Below are 16,028 nucleotides of genomic sequence, written 5' to 3' on the forward strand. Positions count from 1 at the left end.
TAGCTATGTGTCTTGGTTGAAGAGGAGGCGTTAGGGAGGGCGGGAGGCAAATGAGAATATGATGAAATATGTAAGTAGTGTCAATGTATTGTGGAAAAGTGGGGTTAGAGTTGTAAATTAGAGTGATCTAAGAACTGATTTAAGATACGTATGATTGTGGGAGAGGGCTTGTATACGAGACATGCAATTGACGAGGGGAGTGGATAATTGTATTGTATTAAGTTGGAGTACAGGCATCGGCGAGGAGAGTTGTACAATGGGCATTGAAAAAAAGAGATGATTGATATCAGCATCTACAGATCCACAATGGCATAGGGGATGCGGTTGTAAGCGAAATCGAAATTTATAGAGAGGTGTAAGGGAATGATTAAAGCGAAGACGTATGATATTGATGATATGAGAGTCAAGGAGTAGTAATAAGAATAACTCTCTCAGCTGGACCGGGAGACAAGAGACTTCTTCTTCTTCTTAGGATTATCTTGGGCGCTGCTGAAAAGCCGTTACCCTGTCACAACACTTATTGTCACAAATCTTCAAGAGAAACAGACTGAGTTTTACGTATGATGGATACAATTGTTCAACACTTGTAAAAACACTAGGGTTACAGGTCTAAAGCATAACGTCGTCATAGGTTACCTACAGCAAAGAGATTGGGCTACAGTTATGAAGAGGAGGATGCGAGTGAAAAGTTCATAAGACTCACTAGTCGAACGAAGTTATAGTTTAATGTTACAATTATCCAAAAATTCATGAATAGCAAGAAAAGTGAAGGTGTAGGCTGTTGAACGAGGCGAGCGACTGTTGTGGGTACTTGGATTTTTTGCAAGCATAAAGTGGAAAAAACGTTTTCTATGTAGGGTGAAATGGGAACATTGAAAGAAAATGTTATTAACGTCGGCCATACTATTATTACATGAACACATGGGTGAATCTGCTAACTTGAATTTGAATTTATAAGCTGGAGTCAAAGCGTGATTAAAGCGTAATCTGACAATTGTAGTAATATGCCTTCGTGAATATTTTGCACCGCCGTCTCGATTCTCTTATAGGAGGATCGAGACGGCGGTGATATTTTGTTGTTGAAAACCATGGGTGACTAGCAATACGTGGTTGCAGCTGATAGTAATATTTTCCTTTAAGTTTCGCCGAGTGTGTCCAGTTGTGCTGCCATTTTTGTTGAATAGCAAGTTTAATAATAGGCGTGAAATCTGTGTAGGGAAGGGCTATGAAAGCGTTGATGCCTGCTCCGGATGCAGCTTGCTTTGCCATTTTATCAACCTGATCATTGCCGGCATTGTTCGAATGTCCTTTTATCCATGTTAACGTTATATCAGCACCATTTTCATCGAGTTCAAATAAAAGACGTCGAATATTGCAGATGTACCAATTTGTATAGGACTTATGTGGCATTAAACTTTGAAGCACACTTAAAGAATCTGTAAGAATGATCGCTTTGGAGACGTGATTATGTTTTGGGTACCGGTATAACAAAGCTTGTCATATAGCGAAAGCCTCAGCAGTAAATATTGAGGCATGGTGTGGAAGTGTGTATTGCTCACTAACGTGTAAATGCGGAATGTTATATGCGGCCCCCGTGCCTACATTTTGTTTGGATCCATCTGTATATATTATGAGTGTAGGGTTGAGGTCATTCATCGCCATTTTAAGTGTGAGTTTAGGTATTTCGGAAGGTTGCATTGTGCTGTTAGTAAAGGAAATGTGCTGAGACACTAAAATATTAGGTCTGTAGTGCATAATATTGTATGGAAGCGAAATATTTTGTTGAATGCTAGTACGATATTGTCGCGTCAAGTGGAATGCGTCTAACAAAGCAGGAGTTCGTGATGGCTGTTGAGAACGATGCCGATATTCCTCCAGTCAGTGGCGAATATAGAATATATTTTTGGGAGGGGCCAAGATTAATGTAAGGTTAGGTTAAGTAATTTTAAGAGGTCAGACGATTTCAAACACTTTAGAAAGGAAAAAGGAAACCTTGATTTGGGCTGATACATACATGCATACATACATACATACATGCATACATACGTACATACATACATACATACATACATACATACATACTTACATACATACATACATACATACATACATACATACATACATACATACATACATACACACATACATACAGTAAACCAATGCTTACAAAACGAAGTCCAGGTTTCTTGGTATAGGTACTTAAAACTTATCAAGAACTTCTTCGTCACTAATTATGTCTCTGTGAATAGAGAGTAAAGCAAGCCCGTTTAGGCTACTTTCAGATGTGCTCTTCCTTAAAGTAAGTCTTCAGTCTCCTTAGGCTAGAGAAAGTTCTTTCTACGGTTGCGATAGAAACAGGAAGAACTGCGAGTAATTTGAGAAGGGTATAAATGTTGGGGAAGAAAGTCTTGTCCCATTTTTCTAGAGAACTTACAGGTGTTTTGGGAAAATTTGAAGGATTTTCCTGACTCCACTATTCTTTCCACAACATAAACTCACTTTGCACAATCTCTTTATGTGATAGATCTTCTTCGTAGAAACTAAAAGCACCCTCCAGTAAACCGAAATCTGTTATGATACACAATTGTGGAAGGTTGTTTTGTAAGAATGAAACTGTTTCCTTGTGAGATTCAAAGCGTTCTTTTAGTGAGTTACAAAAATCGTCCAGGTATGGCACTCGATATTATTCTTCTTCTGTGGTGTAGAGGACGTTTCTACGTCCTGTTTGAAGGCGGCAAATTCTTGGAATCTCTTCTTTAATGTCAAGTTTGGCAGCAAATGACTTTACTTGATTATACAAGGCTTTAAATGAGTCATCAGCATTTGCCCTCTCCTTCGATGGAAGGTGGAAGACACTTGTGACGTTAGTCAAGGCTTGTGGAAGATCTATATTTTTGTTTTGAAACTGCTCAGATAAGTTATGCGTGGTTGATAGCATCCGCCTCAAAACAAAAAGATTAACAAGAAATGCAAATTGACTAATAGCACTACTTAGAGTGTGAGCCTTAGTTGCTGAATCATTTAATTCCTCTTCTATATTGGAAAGGGAGAGAAAGATAGGCTCCAAAATGTCTTCAAATAAAATTACTGAGTCGTGCCTTTCTACCCATCATTGATTTCAATATTTTGGTTCTTTTGGCTGACATATGAATGAATCCACAGACTTCTTTTATGACTCCCATACAGTTTCTTATAGAAGGTATTTTGCTCGCATCTGACAAACATAAATTTAGAGTGTGTGAAGAACAATGTGTATACAGGGCTAACGGTAGGTTTTCTCTGATGGAAGCTTGTACTCCTCTGAATTGCCCGCTCATCGTGGCAGCACCATCGTACCCTTGGGATCTCACTGTGTTTAGGTTAAACCCTAATGTTGACAAGGTCTCCAATATTGTGTTGGCCAAACCTGCTCCAGTGACGTCAAAAACGGGGACGAATGTCAGAAAATCTTCTCTGGTTTTGAAGGTTTGGTCCTCTACCTAACGTACACAGAGAGAAAACTGTTCGATTTGGCTGATGTCAGTGGTTTCATCTGCTAAAACGGAATCAAAAACAGACTTTCTGACATTTTCTACAGTTTTTGATTGCATGAAGTGACCGAATGTGTTAATAAGTTCGTTTTGAATGAAAGAACTTGTGTACATCGTCTTGCCACCACTGGTCATTAATTGGTCTTTAAGAATATTATCTCTACTGTAGGCTCGGTATCTCAACAACAATCGAAAATTCCCATCATTTTGGTCCAGTTCTTCAAGGCGTATACATTATTTCGGGGAGGCCCAGGCCCCCTGGGCACCTCCTTCTATACGCCCCTGCCTCCAGTAATTGTAGTTTGGGTAGGATAGGATGTCTAGCTAGCGCCATTCGGGGCAATAAAAATTTAAAACCTAATACAAACGGCGATAGTGGAGAGGCATGTCACATGTTTCAACAAGTAACGCATTTGTCGGGGTAGAGTTTAAAGCACCTATACATAATCGGAGTACTCGATGCTGAATTACATTGAGCTTGTGAATAAGAGTGGAGGAAGCAATATCAAAATAAAAGGATCCATAATCTAAAAGCGAGCGTATTGTATGCCGATAAAGTAATAAAGCCGTTACGGGATCAGCACCCCAGTTCCGTCGAACTGTTAATTTCAATATACTGGTAAATTTTTTAGTCTTTTTCGAAAGGTATTCAAAATGGGGTTTCCAGGACAGTTTATTATCTAAATATATACCTTGATACTTGTGCACCCGTACTATCGGAATTGTAATATTTGCGATTCTGAAAGATTCTGTATTATAATTGCGTTTATGCTAAAAATCATAGCCACATTTTTAGCAGAGGATAGTTGCAAACCATGCTCGTTTAACCATGCTTTAGCAGTAGTTAATGCTCGAATGATATTAGTTCTGCAGACGTCCAGACTTTCATTAGAAGAATAAATGACTGTATCATCTGCATAAAGTAATATTATTGCATCGCGTATTACGATACCTTCTAAATCCTGTAAGTATAAAGCGAATAATAGGCCACTTAAAATGTCGCCCTGAGGCAACCCATTAGACGCGTATCGTACATTAGACATAGAGGTTTGGCATGTGCTTTCCATTCGCCGATAATATAAAAGATGTTGAAGCATTTTGATAAAATTAGCAGGAAGGTGTAAGTTATGAAGTTTCGACTGTAACATGTGTATGGGTACGTTGTCATAGACAGCTTTGATATCAAGAAAAGTAGCAATTGTTCCATGTTTACGTTGTTATGCTAGCATTAAATCCGTTAATAATATATTAATGGGATCCGCTGTGCTTCTCCCTTTCCAGCATAATACTGAGGAAGACCTTCCTTAAACATGATCCTAGACAGATTCCTCTATATTCGATTAGATTTGTGGTCGAGAGTTTTGGTTTCGGTATGGGTACGAGCGTAAATGTAAACCATGCAGAAGGAGGAACAGCTGAGTTTAATATTTGATTGTAATACGCTAGGATTATGGCATGTGCATGGTAAGGAAGATGGGAGAGCATTTTATAGGTAATATAGTCAGGTCCAGGAGCAGAAGTAGGTTCATTTTGGAGTATGTTAAAAAATTCTAGGTAAGATATAGGTTGGGAGAGTGTGAGAAATTTACCAGGAAGAGGCTCTGTAGAATACTGTTGAAATTCTTGAACAACAAAATCCGGAGTTAAGGTGTCATAAAATTGGGAGATGCTTTCGAAGTGTGGTTGGTCGAGTTTATTGCATCCAGTATGAGCTAATTTTTTTATAGCAGTCCAAATGTCCTTAATACATGTGTTTCTATTGAGGGAGTTAATAAAACATTTCCAAGATTACCTTCGACTTTCGTTGAAAACTTTTCTCAAGTGCGTAGTGTACTTTTTATATTGCAAATAATTGGCAGGAGTGAAATTTTGATTTAAACTTTTGAGCAGGCTGCGTCTTCGTTTCACCATAGCGGCGCATTGCTTATTCCACCAGTGAATGTTAAGCGTTTAGTATTATTGTTGTATTTGCGATAATGAAAAGGGTGATATATATCTAGGTAGTTTTGAATATGCTGATGTACGGAAGTATAGGCAGAAGATGTTTGTGATGCGAATTTAATATGATTTAAAATATAATCATGAAAGAGGCCAAAATCAAAATCTTGCAGACTCCGTGTTCTACGCTGAGGTTTTAGAACTATGTTCTGCGGATGAAGTTGTGTAATAATGTCAATAATGATTGGAAAGTGATCATTTAGATGAGTGTTTTTTTGCGTGTACCACATTGATTTATGGACGACATTTTCGGAACAAATTGATAGATCTATTGCACTATTAGGGTGCTCGGGTGGAGATAGCCGCGTAGGGGAGCCATCATTTAAAATAAACAGATGGTTATGTAAGACTGCATTAAAAATATGACAACCTTTTGTTGTGGTATCGACACATCCCCAGTCAGTGTGATGTCCGTTGAGATCACCTTCTATTATTAAACTATCTTGGGATGAAAAGTGTGAAAAATAGTGATGCCATTGAAAGGCGTTGCCTTGTATGTAAGGTGGGCAATAGAGGTTCACGATAAGGAAATATTGTACCCTCACAGCCAAGGAGTATGTGTTAGGAATCAAATAAGGTAGTAAGACGTTAGTATATGGTATGTGCGATGCAATTAAAGTGAGTACTCCACCATATCCACAATCATCGAGCCGTTCAACATTATAACCCTGTACTGAAAAGGTGGAGTCAGGTTTTAACCATGACTCTTGTAATATAATAATATGGGGATGATATTCTTGAATGAGAAGTATTAATTCATGCTTTTTTGGAGTAATACTCCTACTGTTTCATTGCAGTATTCCCATCCTCCTCTACGAAAAACTGACTAACCTTGTTAAAGAGGATTTTTAATAAATGAGCCCATTGAGGCTGTTCACCCAGAACTGCTGCTAACCGCTTGAAATCATGCAACATTTCTGCTTGAACATTATTTGATAATCGCGGGAGTGCAGAGCGATCAGATGAAGTCTGATGACATTCTGAAGGGGAAGCCGTGCAAGTTGACTGTTCCACTTGCACCTTTGGCTGTTGAGCCTGTGAGCTAGATACCTGTGGTTGATGATGATGATTGTTGTTTAAAGGGGCCTAACATCTAGGTCATCGGCCCCTAATGGTACGAAATGAGACGAAATGGAATGACATATTAAAAGTCTAAAATTCTCCACTGACCAGAATTCAAAAGCGTGAGAACGAAGAATGAATGGATGGACATGAATTTAAAACAATCAGTGGATGCGACCCGCAATGTCTCACATTCACATCAACTGACGTGACAAAATAGTATTACTGACCAAGGGACTACTGATATAGCATAACACTGAATCGATTATGCGGGCAGTCAAAAGGGGGTCCTAAATCGAAGTTTTAGGCCCCTCATAACGGTACTGATCGCTAGCAAAGTAGAACCATGGTATTTGTTCTGTTGCGGTGCTAATCAAAAGTAGCAGAGACTTGCGGCATTCCACACATTATTGTACTACTCAGAGCTTATGAAAATCGACATATAATACAGACCTATGTTTTTCTCACTTTGCGGCGCCATTTACAGGCAACGCAAACCTATGGTGTTCATCACATAAGAGTACTAACCACAGGGACCTTCCCCTATCCCGTGGTGTTCCTCATATAGTGGGTACTAATCACAGGCAAGGCAGAACCATGGTAGCTATCATCCCATGGTCCTGCTCATATGGTGGTACTAATCACAGGTACTGCAAAAGCCGACCGCACGGTGCTCCTGTGTGCTACTAATCACAAACCAATTTCGTACCTAATGTAGTGGTAGTACGCACGAGTAAAAGCGACCCTTGGTGTTCTCCGCGCGGTGGTACTAATCACAAGTAGTTTCATGGTTCTAATACAATCAACACTTGGTCGCCCCTTTTAGTCGCCTCTCACGACAGGCAGGGGATACCGTGGGTGTATTATTCGTCTGCCTCCCCCACCCACAGGGGGTGTGTGTTTGGTCCGCGAGAGGTATTTTATTTCCCTCAAGTCCGCCGGCAAGCCGGTGAGGACCCCCCTATCCGCCACCTGGGACGTGCCACGTGGTAGTATCACCTCTCCCTCTGCTACGCCTGCGTAGCAGGTTCGTGGAGATACCTGTGGAGCATGCTCCAAGATAGGATTGCGTAATATCGCGTGATATCCTGCTCTATCATAGCCTGGTCGGGGAGCTGGTCTAATTGGGCTGTGAATCACTTCAGTGACTTTCCGTTTGCGAAGAGTCTCACGTGGAGACGCGAATTGCTTGTACTAAGCAGTGGAAATAGCTGTTGGACGCTAGGGGAGAACACCCTGTTGGTGGAGTTTTTCTTGGGCTTCCTGGAAGGAAATATTGTCCACACACATCATGCGCTTGATTTCGATTTGTTGCTGATGAACTTCACATCTATCGGATCCTACACCATGATTCAGCCCACAGTGTAGGCATTTACGCATTAAATCTGAACATGTATGAGTTTCATGAGTCTCAGAGCAGTTACCGCATCTCGGGTAATTTGTTCTGCAGTTTTTGGATGTATGCCCATAGCGTTGACACTTCCCACAGATAATAGGGCGAAAAATGAATGCCTGAACCTCTAGCATTAAGTGGAATATAGTAACGAATTCTGGTAAAGTTTGGCATTTGCAGGTTAATTTTATCGATCCCGTAGGTACAAAGGTAACTTGCCCTTCAACTGACACACGTCTGCTGAGCCGTTGGGCTTTAACTATAGGAACGGGGGATTCAATGTACTTGATAATGTCCTCCTCCGAATCAATCCCATGCGAAACAAGAAGGACTCTGGAATGAAAGCTTTAAGTTGATGAGAAGTCAAAATGGGGTGTGTTAGAAAAATGTTAGCATTGTCAGCTGAGTCAAATAGAATTTGAATGCGCTTCGCATCTTTCAGTTTGATAGATATTATATCGACAATTTTATTATCGGAGAAGATCCTACCATGCGCCATGGGATGAATATTTCCAGTGTTTTTCTCATCAGCTGACTCCACGTAGATTACATACGGACCGCGATGTCCTGAATAGTAGTAAATCGGATTGGGTATAACGATCTTGTCAGATTATGTATTGGATGAAGATTGTTCACCACCGAGAGCTGGTGTGAGGTCACTATTCCACGAACCTACTACGATGGCGTAGCAGGGGGAGAGGTGATACTCCCAAGTGGCACGTCCCAGGTAGCGGATAGCGGGATCCTAACCGGCTTGCCGGCGGACTTGAGGGAAATAAAATACCTCTCGCGGACCAAACTCACTACCCCCTGCGGGTGGGGGACGCACATGTAGAATACACCCGCGGTATCCCCTGCCTGTCGTAAGAGGCAACAAAAGGGGCGAACTTGGCGCGGACATGGATTGCGGTTTGGTATAATGTGATGGACCTCCTGTGGATGGGAGAGGCTGAATACATCCATAGGTAATCCCTGCCTGTCGTAGAAGGCGACGTAAAGGGTCATGTGGCCATGGTCTCCTCTTTATTTTTTATTATTTTTCCGAGGGTCAGATGTAGACCATTCAAAATTTTGATGTGCGTGCTGCCCGGAGATGGGCCTCTTACGTGTGCGATTACGCCCAAAAGCCCGCAACTGTCCACCCAGGACCATTGCGTGGTGGGAGCGCCATGTACCTTGGCAGTAGTATCCGCCTGATAACACAGGTCCCCGCACAGCCGAATGCCAGAAGGACATATTATTATTAATTATTTTTTTATTTTTTTCTCTATATTTAGTGCTCTGTACACGCTATGGGGTGCATGCTATTGCGGGTGACTGGAGGAAGGGAGTCTTAGTGCTCATTGCCTCAGTCATCCCGTATTAGGCATCGTCCAACATCGGACCCCGGGCAGTAGTTGCTATGACCAGGTGGGTATTGCCTTGGCTGCTTGGTTCGGCTACAGAGACCCCTGATCGGAGTGGGTGGCATTCGGGGAGGAAGCTATCGGGCATGGCTCCAAACGAAGTCGGCTCTCTCAAGGTGGTCCCCCACCTAAGTCTTTAACTTTCGCTTCCCTGAGAGGTTCAACTCCCTGGGAACATGCGCAGCGTGAAGGAAAGGGTTCCAGCTTCCCTAGGTTTTTGGTCGCTACCAGAACCGATGGGCACGATTTTAAGCTGGTGAAGTCGATCCTTTTTAGTAGGCACATCGAAGGCGTCTACGGCAAACTGGAGGAACTTAAGAAAATGCGCAACGGTAGTTTGCTCCTAAAGACTCGTAAAGCACTGCAAGCTGACCAGTTGCTTAAGTGCGAGCACTTTGGCGAAATCCCCGTCAAAGAGGAGGAGCATAAGTCCTTGAACCTGGTTCGCGGAGTCATCTTTCACCGCGACCTTATTTTGAACACTGACGACGAGTTGATGGAAGACATGAAGAACCGTGGCGTGACACACGTCTGGCGCATTACGCGCAAGGTCAACGGTGAAGACGTTGCCACTGGTGCCTTCATTGTCTCTTTCAAGTTGTCAGTGTTGCCAGAGAAAGTCAAGGTAACAACTTATCGTTGCGATGTGAGGCCGTACATCCCGCCTCCTATGCGATGTTATCAATGCCAGCGATTCGGACATATGGTATCTCGCTGTTCGAATCAGGCTTTATGTGGTACATGTGGACAAGTAGCTCACGGCGCGGAGGAGTGCACAACTCCATACAAGTGCACTAACTGCTCCGGTTTTCATTCTCCTCGGGATCGGAATTGTCCGACATACCTGAGTGAGAAGAAGATCCAGGAGATCAGGACCCTGGATGGTCTTTCCTACCAGGAAGCGCGCCGTAAGTTTAATTCTGCGAATACACCTGCCCGTACACTCGACTATAGCTTGAAGTCGTGCCCCAGCCGGCGGAGGCGGCATCGTCGACCAGGGCTGGGAAACCATCTCCCAGCCCGTCTAAACTCGAAAAAAAGAAGAGGAAGAAGAGCGCCCAGGTTGAGCGCTCTCGGACTTCCCGTGCGAAGGAGAAGTCCTGCCCCCCATCTGGCGGGTATGAGTGTGCGCCAGGAGGCACTCCTGCTCCCAAACCTGCGCGCTCTCCTCGTAGGGGACCCCCTCGCGCTCGAAAAGCGTCGAAGTTCTGGGCGGCACCCCTGCCATCTTTTGATGACGGGATGGATGTCGCGCTGTCCTCTACATCTACAGATGTAGAATTGGATAGTGTTTAGGCTTACGAGCATATTTCGCTCATAACCTAACACTCCTTTTATAGTCCACACTACGGCACGCTGTCATAACCGTTACAATTCCACTGTAACCGTGCCGTAGTGTGGACTATAAAAGGAGTGTTAGGTTATGAGCGAAAAAATGCTCGTAAGCCTAAACACTATCCAATTCTTGCTGAGTTTCGTGAGCTCATTAGTGAGTACGCAGCGAGTATAGTCTGTATTCAGGAGACCAACTTCAGACCTGGTCATCATACGGTCTTGAGAAATTTCAGACTATACTCGACAGAACGATACTATGCTCACCGGGCGTCCGGTGGTGTTGGCATGTTTGTACGTTCTGATACCTACAGCGAAGAGGTTCCATTAAGAACTCCCCTCGAGGCTGTAGATTTTCGCGTTCCGCTGCCTAACAACAGTGTGTAATGTTTTTTTCCCACCAGGTCACGCTCTTAACATAACTGATGTCACTGATCTTATAGATCAGCTTCCACCTCCATTCCTCTTGTTGGGCGATTTTAACGCCCATCACCCCATCTGGGGCTCTGAGACACCTTGCCCCAGGGGGAGAGAGCTGGAAACATTAGTAACAGAACTGGATTTATGTATTTTGAACACGGGGGAACCAACTCACTTTAGTGTGCGTTACGGCACATATTCTCGCATAGACGCAAGTCTATGCAGCCGAACATTGGTTCCACTGTTTCGGTGGCATACACACGATGATCTCTGTGACAGTGACCATTTTCCCATCATTCTTACTTTGATGAACCAAAAATCCGTCGAGGCTCCCCCTCGATGGATTTTGAAACATGCTGATTGGCCAAATTACTCATCGTTAGCTGCCTTTAACGATGATATAAGGCAGACCGTCGGCGAGGAAATAACTTACATCACCCGAGTTATTCTTGCTGCTGCTGAGGAGTCCATTCCGAACTACTCGGGGACTCCTCGCCGAAAGCTCGTTCCTTGGTGGAACGAAGAAATAGCAGCAGCTATCAAAGAACGCCGTCGCGCTCACAGACGTTACCGTAGACAGCCTACTGCGGCCAACTTGGTAACATTTAAGAAACTCCGCGCTAAGGCGCGAGTTCTTATTCGTCAAAGTAAGAAGGCTTCATGGGAGAGATATGTGTCGTCTATGACGTCACATACTCCATCATCTCAAGTGTGGACTAAGCTTCGACATATTTCGGGTATTCAAGGATCATCTTCTGTACCGGGAATTTCCATTGCAGGCAATATTGTCACTGAATCCCTCCTGATTGCTGACCATCTAGCTAGTCATTTCGCGGATGTATCTGGCTGCGGGAATTACCATCCTGATTTCCTCGCTCTGAAGCGAGAGGCAGAACGTCATCACCATAGTTTTGCCTCTCAAGCTTCAGAGGACTACAACGTGCCCTTTACGGAGTAGGAACTCCGCAGCGCCCTAGCGCTTTGCAAGGACACGTCTCCTGGACCGGACAATAGCCACAACCAGATGTTGAAACACCTTAGTTGTGATTGTCTACTCTATCTCCTTCGTGTGTTCAACCGTATCTGGATGGAGGGTGATTTTCCGTCTCAGTGGCGAGAGGGCATAGTATTCCTGTCCTCAAGCCTGACAAAGATCCTAAGTATGCAGGAAGATACAGGCCGATTTGTCTTACCAACTGCTTGTGTAAGCTATTTGAGAGGATGGTAAATCGCCGACTCGTGTGGTGTCTGGAGAAACAAGGACTCTTGTCGGAATACCATTGTGGTTTTCGAGCCGCTCGATCCACCACTGACCACTTGGTTCGCCTGGAGAGCTCTATCCAGGATGCGTTTTAAACAGCACTTGGTAGCTGTTTTCTTTGACTTAGAGAAGGCCTACGACACCACATGGCGATATGGTATCCTTTCAGTCCTGCATCAATGGAGATTCCGAGGTAACTTGCCGGTATTTATTGCGAATTTTTTGTCCCTCCGTCTATTCTGTGTCCGAGTAGGGAGGACATATTCGCAATATCACGTTCAGGAAAATGGAGTCCCACAGGGATCGGTCCTTAGTGTCACTCTGTTCGCGATTGCCATAAACGGTATTGTCGCTGCTGCTGGTCCAGCAGTAATACCGTCGCTATATGTGGACGATTTTGCTCTGCACTATAGGTCGTGCAGTATGGCAGTCGCAGAGCGACAATTACAGCAAGCTATTAGGAAGGTGGAGAAGTGGACCTTAGAACATGGCTTTCGGTTTTCTGCCGCAAAGACCTCCGTTGTGCACTTTTGTCGTCAACGTACTCTTTACACACAACCTGAGCTTTATCTAGGAAATGTCATTCTTCCAGTTGTTGACACCTACCGATTTCTTGGGCTCCTTTTTGACAGTAAATTATCGTGGGAGCCACACGTGCGGGAGCTAAAAGTGCAATGCACCAAGAGGCTTAACCTCTTGAAGTTTCTTAGCAGCACTAATTGGGGAGCTGACCGCGTGGTGCTCCTGCGATTCTATCGGGCACACATTTTATCCCGGTTAGACTACGGCAGTGCAGCATATGGCTCCGCAAGACCAAGCGTTCTTGCGAAGCTGAACAGTCTCCACCACAGCGGGGTTAGGTTGGCGACGGGAGCTTTTCGTACAAGCCCCATCACTAGCCTGCTCGCTGAGTCTGGTGTGCCGCCTTTACACCTGAGACGCCAGCAACTCCTACTTACGTATGCTGCAAATTTGCTACAGATGCCACTTCATCCGAGCTATCCCTGCGTGTTCAGCAATGGCAACCGTTTGTTGTACGCTGCTTATCCTCGTGCGACGCGGCCGGTTGGGATACGCTTGGATAGCAGTTATGAATTGTTTTACGTACCTTCGATTCCTTGCCTTGTCAGACAACCAAGTGCGGTACCTCCGTGGGTTGTACGACGACCTGAAATCATCCTGGATTTGCACACTGGCCCGAAAGGAGACACGGACCCTTCGATTTATCGGAGGCTCTACCTGTCCGTTGTTGGCCGCTATCCAGGTTCAGTCGTCGTTTACACGGATGGTTCATGGACAGATACGAAGGTAGGCTGTGCGTTCGTTGTCGGAAAGAATCGGTTTCGTTTTGCTCTCCCGGAAACCTGTAGTGTGTACACAGCGGAGCTTTATGCTATCTGTGGAGCTCTGCGGTACGCACTGTACAATGAACGCCGACACTTTCTCGTGTGTACTGACTCCTTGAGCTCGCTCCAGTTTATTGATACCTGTTTCCCTCGGCACCCTTTGGTGCAGCGGATCCAGGACCTGCTGGCCGGGTGTTCGGATGCCGGCACCAGAATTCCGTTTGTGTGGCTCCCCAGCCACATGGGCATAGAGGGAAACGAGTTAGCAGATCGGGCTGCCAAGGAGGCAGTTACACTGCCCCCGTTGCCTTTCAAGGTTCCAGCAAGTGATATTCGCTCTCAGCTGAGACATCTGGTTATGTCTCATTGGGAGATGGAGTGGCAGGCCATTCCACTTCCCAATAAGCTGAGAGCGATGAATGGAACAACGAAGGTATGGAGGACTTCCCTTCGGGCTTCGCGGAGGGAAGCCGTGGTATTATGTCGCCTTCGGATCGGCCACGGTATCTTGACGCACTCCCATCTAGTGAAAGGAGAACCCCCTCCGGTGTGTACCTGCGGTGACCATCTTACCGTGGTACACATCCTTACGGAGTGTGTGGACCTGGTCGATCTGCGCCGTAGTCTTAACCTTCCGAGTACAATCTCCCTTATCTTGCGAGATGACGAGCAGTCAGTAGACCTCGTCATCCGCTTTATGAGGGATAGCGGTCTGTTTTATCGTGTGTGATGATGTCCTTTGTCCTAGTGTTGTTTATGTCAGTTGCCGTTTATCTCATTGACTTCATTTTAGTTCGTGTTGCGCATTTTAATGTGTTATTTTAACGTCTAACGTAAATTATGTGTTAATATCTGTACTACTGGGCAATGCCTTATTCCTTCATTTTCCTTTATTTTCTCTTATTTTAATAGAACATAAGGCACTGCTTATTAGATCCACTGAATGTTTTAATCTCACCCTCATTTTTCTTCATCACCATTCTTTTTTAACTCTAGTCAGTGGATACTTTTTAAAATTTTAACTTCATGTCTCATGTCATTCATTTCGTTCCATTAGGGGCCGATGACCTTCGCTGTTAGGCCCCTTAAAACAACAAGCATCATCATCGAGGTCACTATTATTAGTTGACTGCACTGTTTCTTCATGATCAATATTACTGGAAACGTCCATGTCCGGTGAATGGTTAGTACTGTCCCCATATAGCCACCAAAATCTGGTGATGCCCCAACTAGCCAGCCACTCAGGCGTGTCCGGTCCTAACCCTCTATGAAAAATTCGAATTTCCACCGCTATTTCAGATTTTGGGAACATATACTTCGATAAACAGACACTGTATAATGGGTGCAGCTATCTACAGAATAATGGGCAACAGTTGATTTAAAACAGATCCTAATTTATTCAAAATAAACACATAAATTGTAAGGCAAATTAAACAAAACAAAGTAAACATCCCTGGATTCAATAACTGTAAAATTCATTGCGTATATGAATGTCCAAAGTCCTATATATAATGAACACGAATATACCATATTACACTCGCGGATTTAATTCTTTAATGTTGACGCAAAACGGAAACTGTGCTTGTATTTTATTTCTCGTTGAATGGCGTGAGTAGCCAAATTTCATGCCCACAAAACATTGTGGTGAAATCCTATCCGACCTCTACGTAAATATTTAAGGGATGACTAACACTAACTCTAAACCTTGGTAAAATGAATCGCACTAATTTCTTATGCACCAACAATATTACAAATCACTTATATCATCCCTCACGTGGATTTCAATTTACCACGGACACACATTATTTACAACATAAATTAAACACATGACGCACTCACAACACCTGTAAACATAATGTCAGTCTCACATACAAACCAAAATACATAATATTAACATTCAGCCATGAACACTGTTCGCCTGTCATTCATACCAACGATGACTATCTCTGAAATGAACCTAGCATATGCCCTTCCCAGGTCACTTCCCAAAAGCACTGTCTAACTCATTAAACAAAACTGTGGGTGATGAATGCGCATGGGCCTTCGTTTATGACAATCATTGGGGTAATTACAGTAACTGTTCACTTCGCCCGACCACGCTAGCCCTGGCGGAATTTCTACACTCTGGGAGATCACACACGCTCCCTAATCTCTACAACTTGAGGAATTACACTTCTCAATCTCACTATCTCTATAGCTTTAGGAATTACACTTCTCAATCTCACTATTACCTTCCCAAGGCCTGTCTGTACACTATAATCAGATTCACATGACTATCGT

The 16,028-nt window shown here is 43.8% G+C and overlaps 1 protein-coding gene across 4 annotated transcripts in view; it reads right to left on the reverse strand.

Moving 5' to 3' along the window:
* The window catches only part of Idua (alpha-L-iduronidase), a 276,679-nt gene that overhangs the window by 197,511 nt on the left and 63,140 nt on the right, over window positions 1-16,028 (reverse strand). The window lies entirely within an intron of this gene.

The sequence above is a fragment of the Anabrus simplex genome, chromosome 4, assembly GCF_040414725.1.
Source record: "Anabrus simplex isolate iqAnaSimp1 chromosome 4, ASM4041472v1, whole genome shotgun sequence".
NCBI classification, from domain to species: Eukaryota; Metazoa; Arthropoda; class Insecta; order Orthoptera; family Tettigoniidae; genus Anabrus; species Anabrus simplex.